This window comes from Xyrauchen texanus, chromosome 36 (genome assembly GCF_025860055.1).
Source record: "Xyrauchen texanus isolate HMW12.3.18 chromosome 36, RBS_HiC_50CHRs, whole genome shotgun sequence".
NCBI lineage: Eukaryota > Metazoa > Chordata > Actinopteri > Cypriniformes > Catostomidae > Xyrauchen > Xyrauchen texanus.
Genome location: NC_068311.1, coordinates 18,662,584 through 18,679,283, shown reverse-complemented (window position 1 = coordinate 18,679,283; position 16,700 = coordinate 18,662,584).

Below are 16,700 nucleotides of genomic sequence, written 5' to 3'. Positions count from 1 at the left end.
CATGCCACGGAGCACAACTCGAATATTTTCCATTAAATTTGACCCAAGTCATTATCAATGGACCTATATTATTTACTCTAGCCTTGTTCATTCTTTAAGAATGGAAAAACCTTGCTCACTTTTGTGTGTAATATCTGCCATGTGAACCTCATCGATGTGCCCTGTGTTTGATACCTGTGCTGTGTCCTTTTCACGACTCAATGTGGCGTGGTGCTTCTCATCCACTGTGTGACCACCCTTAGAGTCGTGAGTTTACTGGAGCCTCCCAGAGCCCCATTTCTTCTAGCCCCATTTCTTCCATCTCTTTCTCAGAGAGTTCAAAGTTTGCACCTTTATTGGAATGACAGGCTACTTGATTGGTGCATGTTTGAGAGAAAAGGTCACAGAGAGCTTGATATCAATTCTCATTAGTCAGCAATGTAAATCGACTCTGGGACTAAATGTCAAGAAAATGTGTATTAGATGGTAAAGGGCTTTTTACAAACTAATGTGTCTGTGTCCATTAAAGGAATAGTTCACCAAAAAATTAAAATTAAGCACCACAATGTTGCTCTAAACATGTATGTCTTTTTTCCTTCTGTGGAACACAAAAGGTGAATTTTTAAAAATGTTTTCCAGGGTTTATTTGCAATTCTGTAAGTCAATAGTGACTCTGTTCTGTCAAGGATGAAAAACACCACAAGTCACAGTAAAAGCAATCAATGCGACTCATGCACTACTGTATATTCCAAGTCTTCTGATGATAAGTCTAGTTGCACGATTACATTGTGTGAAACACAGAGCAAAATTGAAGTCGTTATTCACATCTACCTTATGTTGCAAGAAAGAAAGTAAGTCATACAGGTGTAGAGCAACATTAGGTTTCTTTTTTGGGGTGATCTTTTGCTATAAAGCCCAAAAAGAATAATGTGTCTCTCTCTCTCTCTCTCTCTCTCTCTCTCTCTCTCTCTCTCTCTCTGCATAGACTTTATCTTGTTCTCAGATGCATATCTCTAAACTATGATTATGCATCCGTTTAGCCTAAATCTAGCTCACAGTCCCATGGAGATTTGTCCTTACTAGCAGAGCTACAGCTTTGCTGATTCATGTGCTGTTCTACAGGGATGCTGACACACAAGCTATTGAACACCTGCACTATGCACTGACTCGATGTTTAGAAATTTCATTAAATTTTAAACACATCATTAAGAGTGGGGATTCAGTGAGAGTCCTCATTAATTTCAGTCTTCAAAAATGTTCTAGGTCTGTTGTTTGTTGTTATTGACATTGATTAATAGCAAGCACATTACTGCATGATGTGAGAATGAGATTATTGGAGTTTAGTGCAAATGACTGAACTATTTCAAGAGGTAATTGCACTGAGACAGGTCTGTAGCTATAGTGGAATGAAAGTTGATAATAATTCTAGGGGCCCAAAGGTCCAAGGGGGCCCACAAAAAATAAAAACTGTATTTTTTAATAGGCAAAGGACCCAGAGAATTATAGAGTCAGGGGGCCTAGAAATCTTTGCCATGGCCCTGCATTGAGAGCTGCTAATGTGACAAGAAAGAGTTTCTTTGATCTCATGTTAATGCACAGGTATTTCCTTTTTCATGTCCTCTAGGACAGCCAAGTAAATTAAACAGCTCTCATCTAGCCTACTACATCTTGCAGATGCTGACAACCTGTTTCCTGAAAACATTAATTTCTTCTGAAACTTCATGTGATTCATTTTGACAAATTCTTCTGTGGTGATTCTGCTAAGGTGAAACCTACATAGGTCCATGTGGCATATGGGATTGTGTGATTCACGAATTACTCATTGGCAGTAAAACAGATAGTATTTAGGTCTTTTGAATATCACCAGAGCACGTTATGTGTATGACATTTAGGCTACACCTGAAGTAGGGGGATGTTTGGCTCAAACAGTACCTGATATCCATGGTGGTGAGAGGTAAGACAGAGCTATCTGCTGAGGAGGCTGCTGCGGTGCTGTTTTACAACATAACTTTGGGTTATTTAGCATTGGAATTGGTTAAAATGTCTTATTCAAACCTACGAGATGTATTGAGCAGAATGGGAGATAGTGTATCAAGAGAAGAGAGCGACGTAAATGAGTGTGAGCTGCTACAGTGCCGCTGAAGCGGAGGCAAGAAAAGAAGGCGAGCTATCGGGCTCTTTTATCACACACATTTGACACCTTTTTTGAAAGGTTCTCATCTCGGAAAAGAGGAAGAAGGGAGAAAAGTGAACGAAAGAGGCCAAAAGAGAATCGTCCACCGATATTTGACCTATTTGGACACGAGAGTGGATATCTGTTTCATTTATTTCATTCACACTGGGATGCGGATTTTCCCCTCATCTTTTCTTGACAGCGAGCTTTTGCCCCGCATCGCTCGCATCGTACGGATATATACTGAGAAAAACATTGAGATGAAGTGGCCTTCGAAAGTAGTTTTTGACGGGGTAACCGCTCGCTAAGGTTTAATTTTTTTCTTTAATCGCGTTCAACAGCGGGCGGGAATTGATGAGGCTCGCGCGCAGTGCTTATAATATAACGGTTGCTCATCATCAACCCAAATTTATTTAAAACACTGTCAGAAGAAACAAGACCATTGATTTTGTTGAACGGAAAACGCTGGGACATAAAAATCGGCGAGGTTTAATAAACAGGTAAGGTAATTCTAATCATTGCTTCATGGCACGCAGTTAGACTATCTACATTTAGTTTATTCAACATGTGATGGATTTGACTGCATGGGAAATGGTTGTAGATCGCGCGAGTTTAATGTTCTGTTTGGATTTACATAATTCTCTAATACTGTGGGCACAACATGCGCATCATATAGACACACACTGAACATATTGAAGCAGCCTGCCAAATCGGCTGTAGCCTACTATACGCTAAACTTGCCTTTTCTGTGAATGTCATTTCATTCAAGTTTAAACATTTATCAGTAGCCATATCTCACATGTCATTTTAAAAGTGAGTTAGCTTAGTTTTTTCTGTTCTGCATTACTCCCAGCAACAAACTGATAGAACAGTGCATGATTTGCATGACAATTGGATATGCTAATTGAAATCCTTTTTTTTAACTGGTGCTTGTTTATTTAGATTGAAAACCGGCGAGTATTTAATTTCTTATGCATTACTTATGCATATGTGGATGTCCAGGTTAAAGAAATAAAAATATATGCAAGAATGAAAGACACAGCCTATGTGACGAATCATTAATGCACAATAAACTTAATCAGTGTGCTGTATGGTAGGTCCAAATAGGACATTTAGATATTTGACAAACAAGTCAAACATTGACAATTCATCTACAAGAGTGACCTTATTCCCAGTTAAATAGGGAGACTAAGAGGCACACATTAAAAGGCATTGGGTGTTACGTGCAACATGTGCGTATTTGCAGCATCTGATTCTCCTTTCACACAGGATGATATTACTATTGATTATATAATTATTGAAACATTTGTGGATAGCAGTGAATTTGCCTATTTATTAGTGAGCGTTGTAAGGAGGCACTGCTGTGTACGCGTGTCTTTTAGGATTTTGGCTGAAGATGAGGGCGGAAATGGTGCCATCTTTGCACCCCCTGGTGGATTACAGCAAGCAAGCGTGTGCTTTAAAAAAGCATGCTGCTTTAGAGTTTTTGTCATTATATTATTTGCTCACAATGTAAGTCAGCTTACTCAAAACACAAAAGGCACAGTGAATTCCAAAGCGCAGTAAATCTATTTGAAAATGCTAGCTTTGCGTTATAATGTGGTGCTATCAAAGGTGAGTGTAAGTCATTATTTCTTATGGGGATATTACCACCTACACTCTCCCCTCAATTCGTTTCGGTGACACGCGACTGCAATCACCTCCTCACATACGCTCGCGCGGGTTGATGGTGTTGAAGGTTAATTATCGTCAACTGCTTTCCTCAGTATATGGAGATCCGAGTGACAGTAACAGGTCTTTAATGAAGTCTGTTTCCTCGAAGTTGGCAGATACGACCTTCATCATGTTCAGCGTCGTTCTGAGGCAACCATAGTTAAACTCTTTGTGGTAAAACCACAAACGTTTATTTATTTAATGTTTTTTTTAAATTTTTTTATCAGTTTTCGTTTTCCTATATAGTTTTATTACGACTATCATGGTTGACATATGGTTACTGAAGTAAAACCATGTTTTGTTTTTTTTTGCGAGGGAACGCAAAACTGTCGGCCCGTAGACGATGGGGGGGTTCGAAAAAAATTAATACTTTTTAATTAATTAATATAATCCTTTACAGGAGTTACATGCGCAGCAATTGACGTTATACACTATCTGTGATTTAAGCAAAATCTGTGAGCTTGGTAAAGTTTGTTTGACATGCGACATTCGGTTTCGCAGATGTAAGGGACCATCTGAAAACTCCACTCACTACTCTAAAACGTAGGAGATGTCGACTCATTCATTCAGTTCACGTGCTAGTTATACATGGAAAAAAAACTGTCTTCCTAGAGGACAGACAGACAGATTACAGGTGATATTATTACAGTATGATCAAATATATAAGTACAGTAATCAATTATTTTAGAAAAATATTCACTCAAATTCACCAAAATTATGTTTTTTAATTTTAAAGGCTGTGGTAACTTCCCAGAGGTTATATGAATTGACTACAGGTAAAATTGTTACAGTATTATCAATTATATAACTACAGTAATACATTATTTTAGAACGAAATCACTAAAATTCACCAAAATGATATTTTCTCATTATAAAGGTGGTAGTAACTTCTCAGAGTATAGACTGACTTATTACAGGATAGATTATTACAGTATCATCAATTATATAAGTACAGTAATCAATTATTTTATAGAAAAAATCACTAAAATTCACCAAAATTTTATTTTCTCATTTTAAAGGGAAATTTATTTTAGTGATTAAATAGTAGCCTAAGTCCTTATATCCTCTAAAATTGATTACGGTATTATATAATTTACATATTGTAATAATCTCACATGTAGTACATCTGTCCTCTGGGAAGTTGTAAGAACATTCTGAATGTGAAAATGTATTTAACCGTTTTTTTTTTTCATGTATAACTTGCACGTGAATGAACGAATGAGTGGACATCTCCTATGTTTTAGCGTAGTGAATGGACTTTTCAGACAGTCCCTTTCATCAGTGGAACGTCAAACTTTACCGCGCAAAATCAGCGAGGCCAAGGACATCATGCTGCATAGTGAGTATGGGGGCGATAAGAGCAGAAGAGACGGAAGAGAAAGCAGGCAGCAGCGTCATTGTCGCAGAATATTGAACATATGTTCAAAAAGACTGCCAAACAGGATACGGTTGTTATACTTGGTAAGCAATTTGACAACATAGTAGTAAATATTTTCAGTGCATCAAAAAGCGTGCTCGTAAAGATACCAGCAGACAATCTAATCCAGCACAAATTAGTGCATAAAAAGTCACCAAAATTAAGTATTTGAACCTGATAATTAAATACAAAATGAAAAAGGTCCACTTTTTGAAAAAAAGAATCCCCCTTTCACTAGGCTGGCTACGGGCCTTATGCTGCCCACCCTGTCCTCAAAAGCTGCGCATTCACTACACAACTACACGACTTTCAGACTACCTACTCTACTGCTCACATTACCCTTCAAGGTTTATTGTCTTCTTGTCCCTGCTGAATTATATATTTTTTAATTGTTATTTCTACTAGGAATACTATTACAAGTCTATTGTGCTTTGGTCCATATTCGGATTTAATGGTATATATTCAGGGCCAGCTCGTGGGTTTATTCATGCACCTGCACACATAGACATCAAAGGGAGCTTGAGCACCTGCCCTATTTCTTGCTTGAGAGAAAGTGCCCTTTTTTCGGGGGTGCTATTTTAAAAAAAATATTTCTATATATATTTATTCCTGTTTACTCACAGCTTGTCAAACAAATATATTTATTAAATAAAAAATCTAAATATCAGGTCAGGAGATGAGACTTTGTCGAGTTCCGATGCCCTCCATCCTCCCGTCTCTGTGCAGCAGGGGAGCACACATCAGCACATCAGACAGGCAGACAGCAGCCCCTCCCAGCTCTTAACCCAGTTGTATTTTTCTTGGCTTGTGTGGAGGTGAGTGGTGATGAACAAAAGACTAAGCTCCTTTGCCTCGACTTTACAGCTAATTAGTCAAAAGCCAAAAGACAAATATAGTTAACTTGTATCTTGCTAAAATGTATGATTCATGAGCTACTAGCTATTGTAATAAGTTAGCTAAAGTTTAGCTAAGGCAATATATCATGGCCATACAGGCTAATGTACTGTACTTAATGGAGTCACTACAGGTGAATCCAGTAAAATTTGTGTCTAATAACGTCATCACAATCGCCACATTGATATGCAAATTAGGCATTAACTAATTAAATTGTGCTAATTTGCATACATTTGACAAGGCACTGCAGTTGAATATGATAAACAAAATAAATATAATATTTCATAGATCAAGACGTTTTTGGAATAATATCAGTTAAGTTGCTGTATTTTTGTCAATACATTTTTGCAGTGTTTTTTTTCCTGTAAAATTAACAAAATAGCAGCAACAGCCTTTTTCAGTTTAGTGTGAAATTTTTGTTTATTTTGTAGTATTATGTATTCCAATAACACCAAAAGAATGTATTCCAATAACACCAAACACACGTGAGTGTGATGGAATTAAAATAAATTGGTAAGGAAGTCAGAGTTGTGTTAATATATTTAATGTTTTGTTTAAAAAAGTGTCCTTTTTTCCACTTGAGCCCCTGCCCCCCAAAATGTCTGTGCACGTTTCTGGTGGTGCCCTAGGCGAAATCATGAAAATGGCACCCCCAAAGTGAAAATTGTCATAACTTTAAAACATCCAAAGAACCACTGCAAACATGCTGAGCAAATTTTTAAAATAGAAAGTACTAAAAAAGAAGCACTATACTGAATAGCTCGGTAGATTTCCCAACATGAAGATTTTAGGTTAATATGTACATGCATGCATATGGGAATATGTGTATTATAGGTGCTGTGACACGTCACCAATTTATCGCCTTATTTTGATCACCTTTTAGCTGATGATTAATTGTCAAACAAATAATTGCGATTATGACAAAATTGCCTTTTTTAAGGCTGTGACGATTAATTGTCATATAAATTGTCATATTTATTAAGGTGCTGTAACCCGGACACACACACACAAGATGAGACAGTCACAATGTAAGTCAAAAACTGCTTTTATTGTTAACAATAAAAGCAGGCAAAAGTACAAACGGGCAAATCCAGTGAAGAGTTGTCGAGGGAAGCGTAGGGTCAAAAGCCGGGGAATCAAAGAGAGTAAAGGGGGCAAATCCGGGAGAGTAGTCGAGGGGAGCGAGGGTCAAAGCCAGGGTAAACAGGATCGAGAGGCGGGTAAACTAACAAAGGGAGTAGACGGGTACTAGGGGAACGAGGAGCTGGCAAGCTAAGGGGGTAATCAAGAGGAGTTCAAGAGGAGATCAAAACTAGACGAGACTAGCGGGGGCAAAGACACGGGAAACTAAATACAATAACCAACACCCGTGAAACGGATGTGCTGTGGTATTTATAGGGGAAGGTGCAGGTGTAACCAATGAAAGGTGATGAGACGAGTGCAGGTGAAACGATTAAAGGGGTGATTGAGACGAGTGCAGGTGGTCATAATGTTCTGGCCATTGGGAGCGGGCATGTGAGCCCGAGGAGAGAGACCTGCTAACGAGCAGGAGATCTCGAGGGAGCAAAACGAGCATGAGCTCGAGGGGGGCGGAACGAGCGTGCGAGCTAGAGGAGTTAGTGTGTGTGCGACGAAGCGGGGATGGGGCAGAGGAGCGGGGTTCGTGACAGTACTCCCCCCTCTAAAACGGACGGCTCCTGACGGCCGCGCTCGGTTGCGAGGAAGTGGTGCTGGACGATCCCAACAAACAAAAAAACCCTGAACAGACAACCCACAAAACACACAAACAAAATTGAGGGCAAGGTCAGGGGGAACATAGCGGACAGGCGGGTGGTCGGGAGATCTAGGGGGCAGCCGTAGGGCAGAGACAGGGTCAGGGGGTCTGGAAGGCGACTGGAGGACAGGGACTGGGTCCGGGGGTCTGGAAGGTGACCACCGGACAGGAATAGGGTCCGGAGGCCAGGGAAGAGGCCACAGGATAGGGAGAGGGTCAGGAAGTCCGGGCTGAGCCGTGAAAGGCGGTGCCGTCAGAGGCGGCACTGTAGGCGGCTCTGGAGGTGGGGTTCTGGAAGGCTCTGGAGGTGGAGCCGAAGGAGGCTTTAGGGGCGAAGGCCTGAAAGGCTCTGGAGGTGGAGCCAATGACGGTGGCACCGTGGGAGGCTCTAGAGGCGGAGGCCTGGAAGGCTCTGGAGGTGGAGCCGAAGGAGGCTTTAGGGGGGAAGGCCTGGAAGGCTCAGGAGGTGGAGCCAATGGAGGTGGCGCCGTGGGAGGTCCCGAGGCGACGACCTGGCAGGCTCTGTAGTCTCGGGGGGTAGAGCCATAGGAGGCTCGGGAGGCGGAGCCCTAGGAAGCTCTGGAGTCTCTGGGAGTAGAGCCGTGAGAGGCTCGGGGAAAAAGGTCGCAGAAGACTCGAGAGGCTCTAGAAGTGGGGCCCTGGAAGGCTCGAGAGGTTCGAGGGGGGGAGCCATGAAAGACTCGAGAGACGGAGCCCTGAGAGGCTCGGGAGGAGGAGGAGCCCTGGAAGACTCGAGAGACGAAGCCCTGAGAGGCTTGGAAGGGGGTGGAGCCCTGAAAGACTCGAGAGGAGAAGCCCTGAGAGGCTTGAGGGGAGGAGGAGCCCTGAGAGACTCGAGAGGGGAAGCCCTGAGAGGCTTGAGAGGGGGAGGAGCCCTGAGAGACTCGAGAGGCGAAGCCGTGAGAGGCTTGAGGGGTGGAGCCATGAAAGACTAGAGGGACGGAGCCCTGAGAGGCATGGGCGCAGGGCTCCTCGAGGGACGGAGCCCTGAGAGGCTCGAGGGGAGGAGGAGCCCTGAAAGACTCGAGAGGGGAAGCCCTGAGAGGCTTGAGGGTAGGAGGAGCCCTGAGAGACTCGAGAGGGGAAGCCCTGAGAGGCTTGAGAGGGGGAGGAGCCCTGAGAGACTCGAGAGGCGAAGCCGTGAGAGGCTTGAGGGGTGGAGCCATGAAAGACTCGAGAGGAGAAGCCCTGAGAGGCTTGGGAGGGGGAGCCCTGAAAGACTCGAGAGGAGAAGCCCTGAGAGGCTCGAGAGGAGAAGCCCTGGGAGGCTTGGGACGAGGAGCCCTGGGAGGCTTGGGAGGAGGAGCCTTGGAAGGCTCGAGAAGAGGAGCCCTGGGAGGCTTGGGAGGAGGAGCCTTGAAAGACTCGGGAGGAGAAGCCCTGAGAGGCGGCGCTCTGGGAGGCTCGAGAGACTTGAAAGGCAGAACCCTGGGGGGCTTGGGAGGTAGAGCTCTGGGAGGCTCGAGAGGAGGAGCCTTAGGAGGCTCGAGAGGAAGAGCCCTGGGAGGCTTGAGAGGAGCCCTGGGAGGCTTGGGAGGAGGAGCCTTGGGAGACTCGAGAGGCGGAGGCCGCGAGGGTTCTGAGGGGCGAGCAGAGGCTGGCAGAGCCGTGGAAGACTCTGAGAGCGGAGCAGAACCCGGCAGAGCCGTGGAAGACTCTGGGGGCGGAGCAGAACCCGGCAGAGCCGTGGAAGACTCTGAGGGCGGAGCAGAAGTCGGTAGAGCTGTGGAAGACTCTGAGGGAACCTCTGCGGTCTTGAGCACAAGACGAGACTGGGGAGAAGGGGCCCTCTTCCTTCTCTTGCGTCCTCGGCCAACAGGGGACGTGGCCATGGGGACAGTCGAGGCTACAGGCGCTGGCTCGCCGACCGTGGCGGGCATGGGCGCTGGCTCGTTGGCCATGGCGGGCATGGGCGCTGGCTCGTTGGCCGTGGCGGGCATGGGCGCTGGCTCGTTGCCCGTGGTGGGCATGGGCGCTAGCTCGTTGGCCGTGACGGGCATGGGCGCTGACTCTCTGGCCGTGGCAGGCATGGGCGTTGACTCGCTGGCCGTGCCAGGCTTCGAGACTGGGGCCGTGACAGGATTCGGGACTGGGGCCGTGTTAGGCTTCGGGGCTAGGGCCGTGTCAGGCTTCGGGACAGGGGCCGTGACAGGCCTCGGGACTGGGGCCGTGACAGGCTTCGGGACTAGGGCCGTGACAGGCTTCGGGACTAGGGCCGTGACAGGCTTCGGGACTGGGGCTGTGTCAGGCTTCGGGGCTAGGGCCGTGTCAGGCTTCGGGACTGGGGCCGTGACAGGCTTCGGGACGGGGCCCGTGACAGGCTTCGGGACTGGGGCCGTGACAGGCTTCGGGACTGGGGCCGTGACAGGCCTCGGGATTGGGGCCGTGTCAGGCTTCGGGACTAGGGCCGTGGTAGGCTTCAAGACGGGGGCCGTGGTAGGCTTCAAGACGGGGGCCGTGGTAGGCTTCACGACGGGGGCCGTGGTAGGCTTCAAGACGGGGGCCGTGGTAGGCTTCAAGACGGGGGCCGTGGTATGGAACGCTGGTTATTGAAGCCTACCACGGCCCCCGTCTTGAAGCCTACCACGGCCCCCGTCTTGAAGCCTACCAGAGGAGCGGGGTTCGTGACAGGTGCATGTGTGGTTCATACACCAAACAAGTTTTTCAAATATTTAAATCAAATAATAAAATGGGTATATAATTTCCTTTCAAGGCTTTAAAACACTTTTGAATGACATGAACATTTTTTCAATATAAAATGATTTCAAAATAATTAAAATATGTGTCTTTTTGGTCAACTTTAGTTTTACATTTACATTGTTGTTTTTTGAACTCATAAAAATTATTATTATTATTTTTAACCAAAAATATAATATATATATTTTTATTCTATTTGTTTATTTTGTTATATTTATTACATTACATTATATTGTGTAATAGTAAGATATTTATGTCCTAATTTCAAATTTGATTAAACCCATGAGCCCTTATTTCTCATTAAGCAAAACCTTTGAGATTAGGTTAAGCGTTGATTTCCTCTGTCACTGCTTGTCATAAACACTCTGTGTATAAACCCCCTATGACCTTTTATATCTGCCATTAGATGATCAAAGTGTAGCCAGAGCGCTTTGCCTTCACTCTAAAAGTTTAGTGTCGTTAGTTTTATATTTTCGCGAGAGTTTGGTGCCAGTCTCTGCTGACTGCGTGCACATCTGAGCGCTTGTAAGAAGCGATTCACCTTCTGAACAGGAGCTGATCTGTTTAACGTCTGCAGTGCAGCTCAGTGATGCTCGGAGTTCAGCTGAATAATATACTGGTATGGTGTTCATGGCATTGATATAATCCCTTGATATATTTACTTATTTGGACATTAAGATGTGATTGGAATTTGAAGTGCACAATAATCGCGGTTATCTCAAATAAGATTAAGATTAATTAATGTTCATGTTGCAAACTAATGTTAACAAATACAACCATAAGTGTTACCCTTAATGTAACACAAAATAAAAAAAAGTAGTTTTAGTTAGTTTTGTAGCATAGGACAATGCTGACAATGCTTGGAATTCTATTTCAACTACCCACATAACTATGCATGAAAGTTTATTTAGAGCAACAAAATCAATGTAAACAAAAACTTGGCCAGAATGTGTGCAAAAGTGAATAAAAGTTAATACAATTATATATTTTAAGTAGGGCCTATAAACACAATACCTCGAAATATATTTTTGTAAACTAATGTAAAGAATTTACACATACCTCTTAGAGAGCAGAGATCTTTGCAGACAGGATGGTTTGGTTATTTTCCAGATTAGTTGCTCATATTATTGGCGGTTTAAATTCCTTCCCCAGCAGATTGGCCTATTCTTGAGAATACATGAAAAGCCCTATTGATTTGACAAGCACTGTTTCTGCTATCCTTTATACAAAATAAGCCTTAAAGACTCAAATAGCCACAAAGCAACATTTTTCATAATTTATTTCCTGGGTTTCTGTCAGGTGTGCACATTATTCAGCAAGGTGTGAAATCTGTGTCTAATAATACTGTTATAAGAAGCCACGCTGCAATTCCCAGCAATGCTTTACATTATGAATGAATTATACAGATTGGTGTGTACTGCTTAGTTTTACTTCTTGCCAGAGCTGGATTGGTAATCTGGCATACCGTGCATTTTCCTGGTGGGCCGAAGCATTTTTGGGCCGATCAGGGGCAGACTGGGCATCGGAAGAAACGGGCCGGCTGGGCTGCGATAAGCTGAAATGAGCCGGCACTTTTTGCAGAACGGGCCACAAAATGGCACCGTGATATGCCGAAGGAGGCAGCAATATGCAGAAAAGGACATCGACATGGGCCAGTTTCTATGTAAAATCCCGGGCCGATTTCTCTTCCCAGTCCACCCCTGCTTCTTGACAATTTTAGATACACTGCTGTTATTTTATTTGTTGTAACTTTCAGTAATTTTATTTTTGTGATTATTCAGAGCTCATTTTATACATAATATGTTGTTTTTAGTTTTCAACGTCATTGTGATTTGTATGTAAATTGATCAGGTCCGCGCGTGTTGATTGCTCCCCTGAGTGTGTGTACTATAGAAACCATTGGACTGCAGAGAATTTCAAAATAAATGTCATCAATGTTTTGTAATCTTATGACTACTTAAGTCTTATTTACTTTGCACTTTGCACGCGTTCGCAGGCCAAATGGGTCAATATTCCTTATGGAAGGCTACCAAAATGTTTGACCCAAGTTAAACAATTTAAAGGCAATGCTACCAAATACTAACAATGTGTATGTAAACTTCTGACACACTGGAAATGTGATGAAAGAAATAAAAGCTGAAATAAATAATTCTCTCTACTATTATTGTGACATTTCACATTCTTAAAATAAAGTAGAGATCCTAACTGACCTTTTATACAGGGAATGTTTTCTACGATTAAATATCAGGAATTGTGAAAAACATATTTTTATGAGTTTAAATGTATTTGGCTAAGGTGTATGTAAACTTCTGAATGTTGTATGATGTATGTCCGCACTGAGCATTTTATATGGAGCATTATGGTCCTAATAAAGTGCCCGACGTGGTCTTTTACTGTTGTAGCCCATACACTTCAAGGTTCAACGTGTTGTGCATTCTGAGATGCTATTCTGCTCACTACAATTATACAGAGTGGTTATCTGAGTTACCTACTAGTTACGTAGCCTTTCTGCCAGCTCAAACCAGTCTGGCCATTCTCCGTTGATATCTCTAATCAACAAGGCATTTCCGTTCACAGACCTGCTTCTCACTGACAGGGCCACATTAATGCAAGGGCTTACCTCATGACATTCGAGGGAGGAGACATATGTAAACGCGTTCAGTGGGAGGCGCTGTTGTAAACTTGAAGATGGTGCATAACAGACAAATGTATCCATGTAGAGCATGGTTATAGAGTAATAAAGTTCCGCAAAGATCCAGGGGTTTTGCCACAGACTTATAAATCTGTCTGCGACAGCAAAATCTCACCAAAATTGTGTAGTGAGTGCATGACGTATTCAGGAGACATATAAAACATGGGTTTTATTTTATTTTCTAATATTTTTTTGTCTCCTGCTTTCCAATGTATTGCCGTCCTCTTGCACTCTCTCTATATTGTGCGCACACTACTTGACCGTCGGTCTTGGGATCTGAGACTTAGTCAGAGAAGTCTTAGACTCAAAACATCAAAGGAGACTAGCTTGAATCATGTACTGTGCTCTAGATTTTAAAGGTACAGTAATGTTCTCCAGTTTGCCTTTGGTATAGATAGTGGGCCTGCTGTATTTCATTGATATCGGCATTTAACTATGGCCAAAGGTGGCTAAAGCAAGTGCCTCTTGGACTGAGACCACTGATTTGCCTGGCATTACTGCAAAAGGTCTGTCACCATAAACTGAATTTGCAAAGCAAGTGAGCAAACAAGATTAAAAGGACACACAAAGGGCACACACATTTGTAGCCTCAGTGCCCACCTGGTACCACATATGTATATGCATCTGACAGAAAACAGAGTAAGATGCATGATCTCATTGAATACTTGATCAGTTGATGGATTGGTCATAGAGAAGCACAACTCTCTGTTGTAGTGAAGGTTAACCAACATAGTGTGATAATTTGTCAGTATCTGTGAAACTAGTCTCTACAGAATTGAGACAAGGGCATTATTCAGCACTTTCTGTGTTGAGGGCCATTCACAGGACATTTGCCAATCTGTGGAACACCTATGAGACCAACTCTCCACGAATCCAACACTCAGCCCATTTTCCTAGCTAATGAAAACCCGTTTGCACAGCTTGGTGTAGAACAGAGAGGAGCTAACAGTTAAGTTTCTGTGAGATCTAGTGTTGTTTCAACCCTAAATTTGATTTACTCAAAACAGATTGATTTACAAAATCTAAAAAGGTTTTAATGGTATGTTTCTGAACGTACTACCTCTTGTAATAATGTACTAATAAACATTGCAATACCAAAAACAAGCACTCATAATTTTAACATGATAAAACATGCATTGTATTCATAGAGCCTTTAGCAACTAAGGCCATTTCAAAATCCATATGTCAGTCAGAGTAGAATATAATATCAGAGAGCATGACATATTCATATCTATCCTCTGTATCTAGTATTGATTCTGTGGTCAGTAGTGTTTAAGTACATTTTCAGCCCAGCTGAGTGCAGTCAGTATATCATGATTAATAATTGTTGACACAAATCAGTTTAGCCCAGGTGAACCACTGAAAATTCCAGTTGGTATGTTATTTTCCTGTAGGCTTGTACAAAATATAATACTTTGCTGTTTACTTCGCTTTATTATTGTGCACTGTGGCTTTTGCCCTCACATTAGTTATATACAGTAGCAGAGTTTTTGCTGCTATTAACTATTTTGCTCTTGAAATATCAGAACAGAGGGTTGAGTTTGATGTATACTAATTTAATTTCACAATGTTTTTTGTTTTTGTTTTTGGACAGACATTTAGATTTCAATATTTTGGCTGTGTTGTCCACATTTGGATTGTCACCCACCATCTGAGAATGCCCCTTTCATGTTGCCTTGGAAGTGAATGCTGTCAGATGTATCCGCCGCTGAGTTTCCTTTCAAGGCCATTTGAGGTCATATGGAGTTGCACTTATTCTTGAGGATGTTTGCACTTTATAGGGCTCACCAATAAGAATGGGACTCTGGCCAGGGGGCAAGTGTGAGAGTGTTTTTAGCCAGTTGACATTACTCTTCGATTTAATGTGACAGTTGATCATGTACATATGCTTTTATGTCTGACAAATGAAAAAAATCAGTGGTAAAGACACTGGCTACCACCCCTGGAGTTCACTAGTTTGAATCCCAGGGTGTGCTGGGTGACTCCAGCCAGGTCTCCTAAGCAACCAAATTGGCCCTGTTGCTTGGGAGGGTAGAATCACATGGGATAACCTTCTTGTGATCGCTATAATGTGGTTCGATCTCAGTGAGGTGCGTGGTGAGTTGTGCGTCGATGCCGCGGTGGATGGCATGAAGCCTCCACACGCGCTATATCTTCAAGATAACGTGCTCAACAATCCACTTGCGCGGGTTGACGTCTCAGATGCGGAGGCAATTGAGATTCGTCCTCCGCAACCCGGATTGAGGTGAGTCACTACGCCATCACGAGGACTTAGAGCACATTGTGAATTGTGCATTCTAAATTCGGAGAAAAAGTGGAATAAATAAATAAATATATTAAGTAATTTAATTTTGTTGTAGCAAATTGTGCTGATATACACTCACCTAAAGGATTATTAGGAACACCTGTTCAATTTCTCATTAATGCAATTATCTAATCAACCAATCACATGGCAGTTGCTTCAATGCATTGAGGGGTGTGGTCCTGGTCAAGACAATCTCCTGAACTCCAAACTGAATGTCAGAATGGGAAAGAAAGGTGATTTAAGCAATTTTGATCGTGGCATGGTTGTTGGTGCCAGACAGGCCGGTCTTAGTATTTCACAATCTGCTCAGTTACTGGGATTTTCACGCACAACCATTTCTAGGGTTTACAAAGAGTGGTGTGAAAAGGGAAAAACATCCAGTATGCGGCAGTCCTGTGGGCGAAAATGCCTTGTTGATGCTAGAGGTCAGAGGAGAATGGGCCGACTGATTCAAGCTGATAGAAGAGCAACTTTGCCTGAAATAACCACTCGTTACAACCGAGGTATGCAGCAAAGCATTTGTGAAGCCACAACACGCACAACCTTGAGGCAGATGGGCTACAACAGCAGAAGACCCCACCGGGTACCACTCATCTCCACTACAAATAGGAAAAAGAGGCTACAATTTTCAAGAGCTCACCAAAATTGGACAGTTGAAGACTGGAAAAATGTTGCCTGGTCTGATGAGTCTCGATTTCTGTTGAGACATTCAGATGGTAGAGTCAGAATTTGGCGTAAACAGAATGAGAACATGGATCCATCATGCCTTGTTACCACTGTGCAGGCTGGTGGTGGTGGTGTAATGGTGTGGGGGATGTTTTCTTGGCACACTTTAGGCCCCTTAGTGCCAATTGGGCATCGTTTAAATGCCACGGCCTACCTGAGCATTGTTTCTGACCATGTCCATCCCTTTATGGCCACCATGTACCCATCCTCTGATGGCTACTTCCAGCAGGATAATGCACCATGTCACAAAGCTCGAATCATTTCAAATTGGTTTCTTGAACATGACAATGAGTTCACTGTACTAAAATG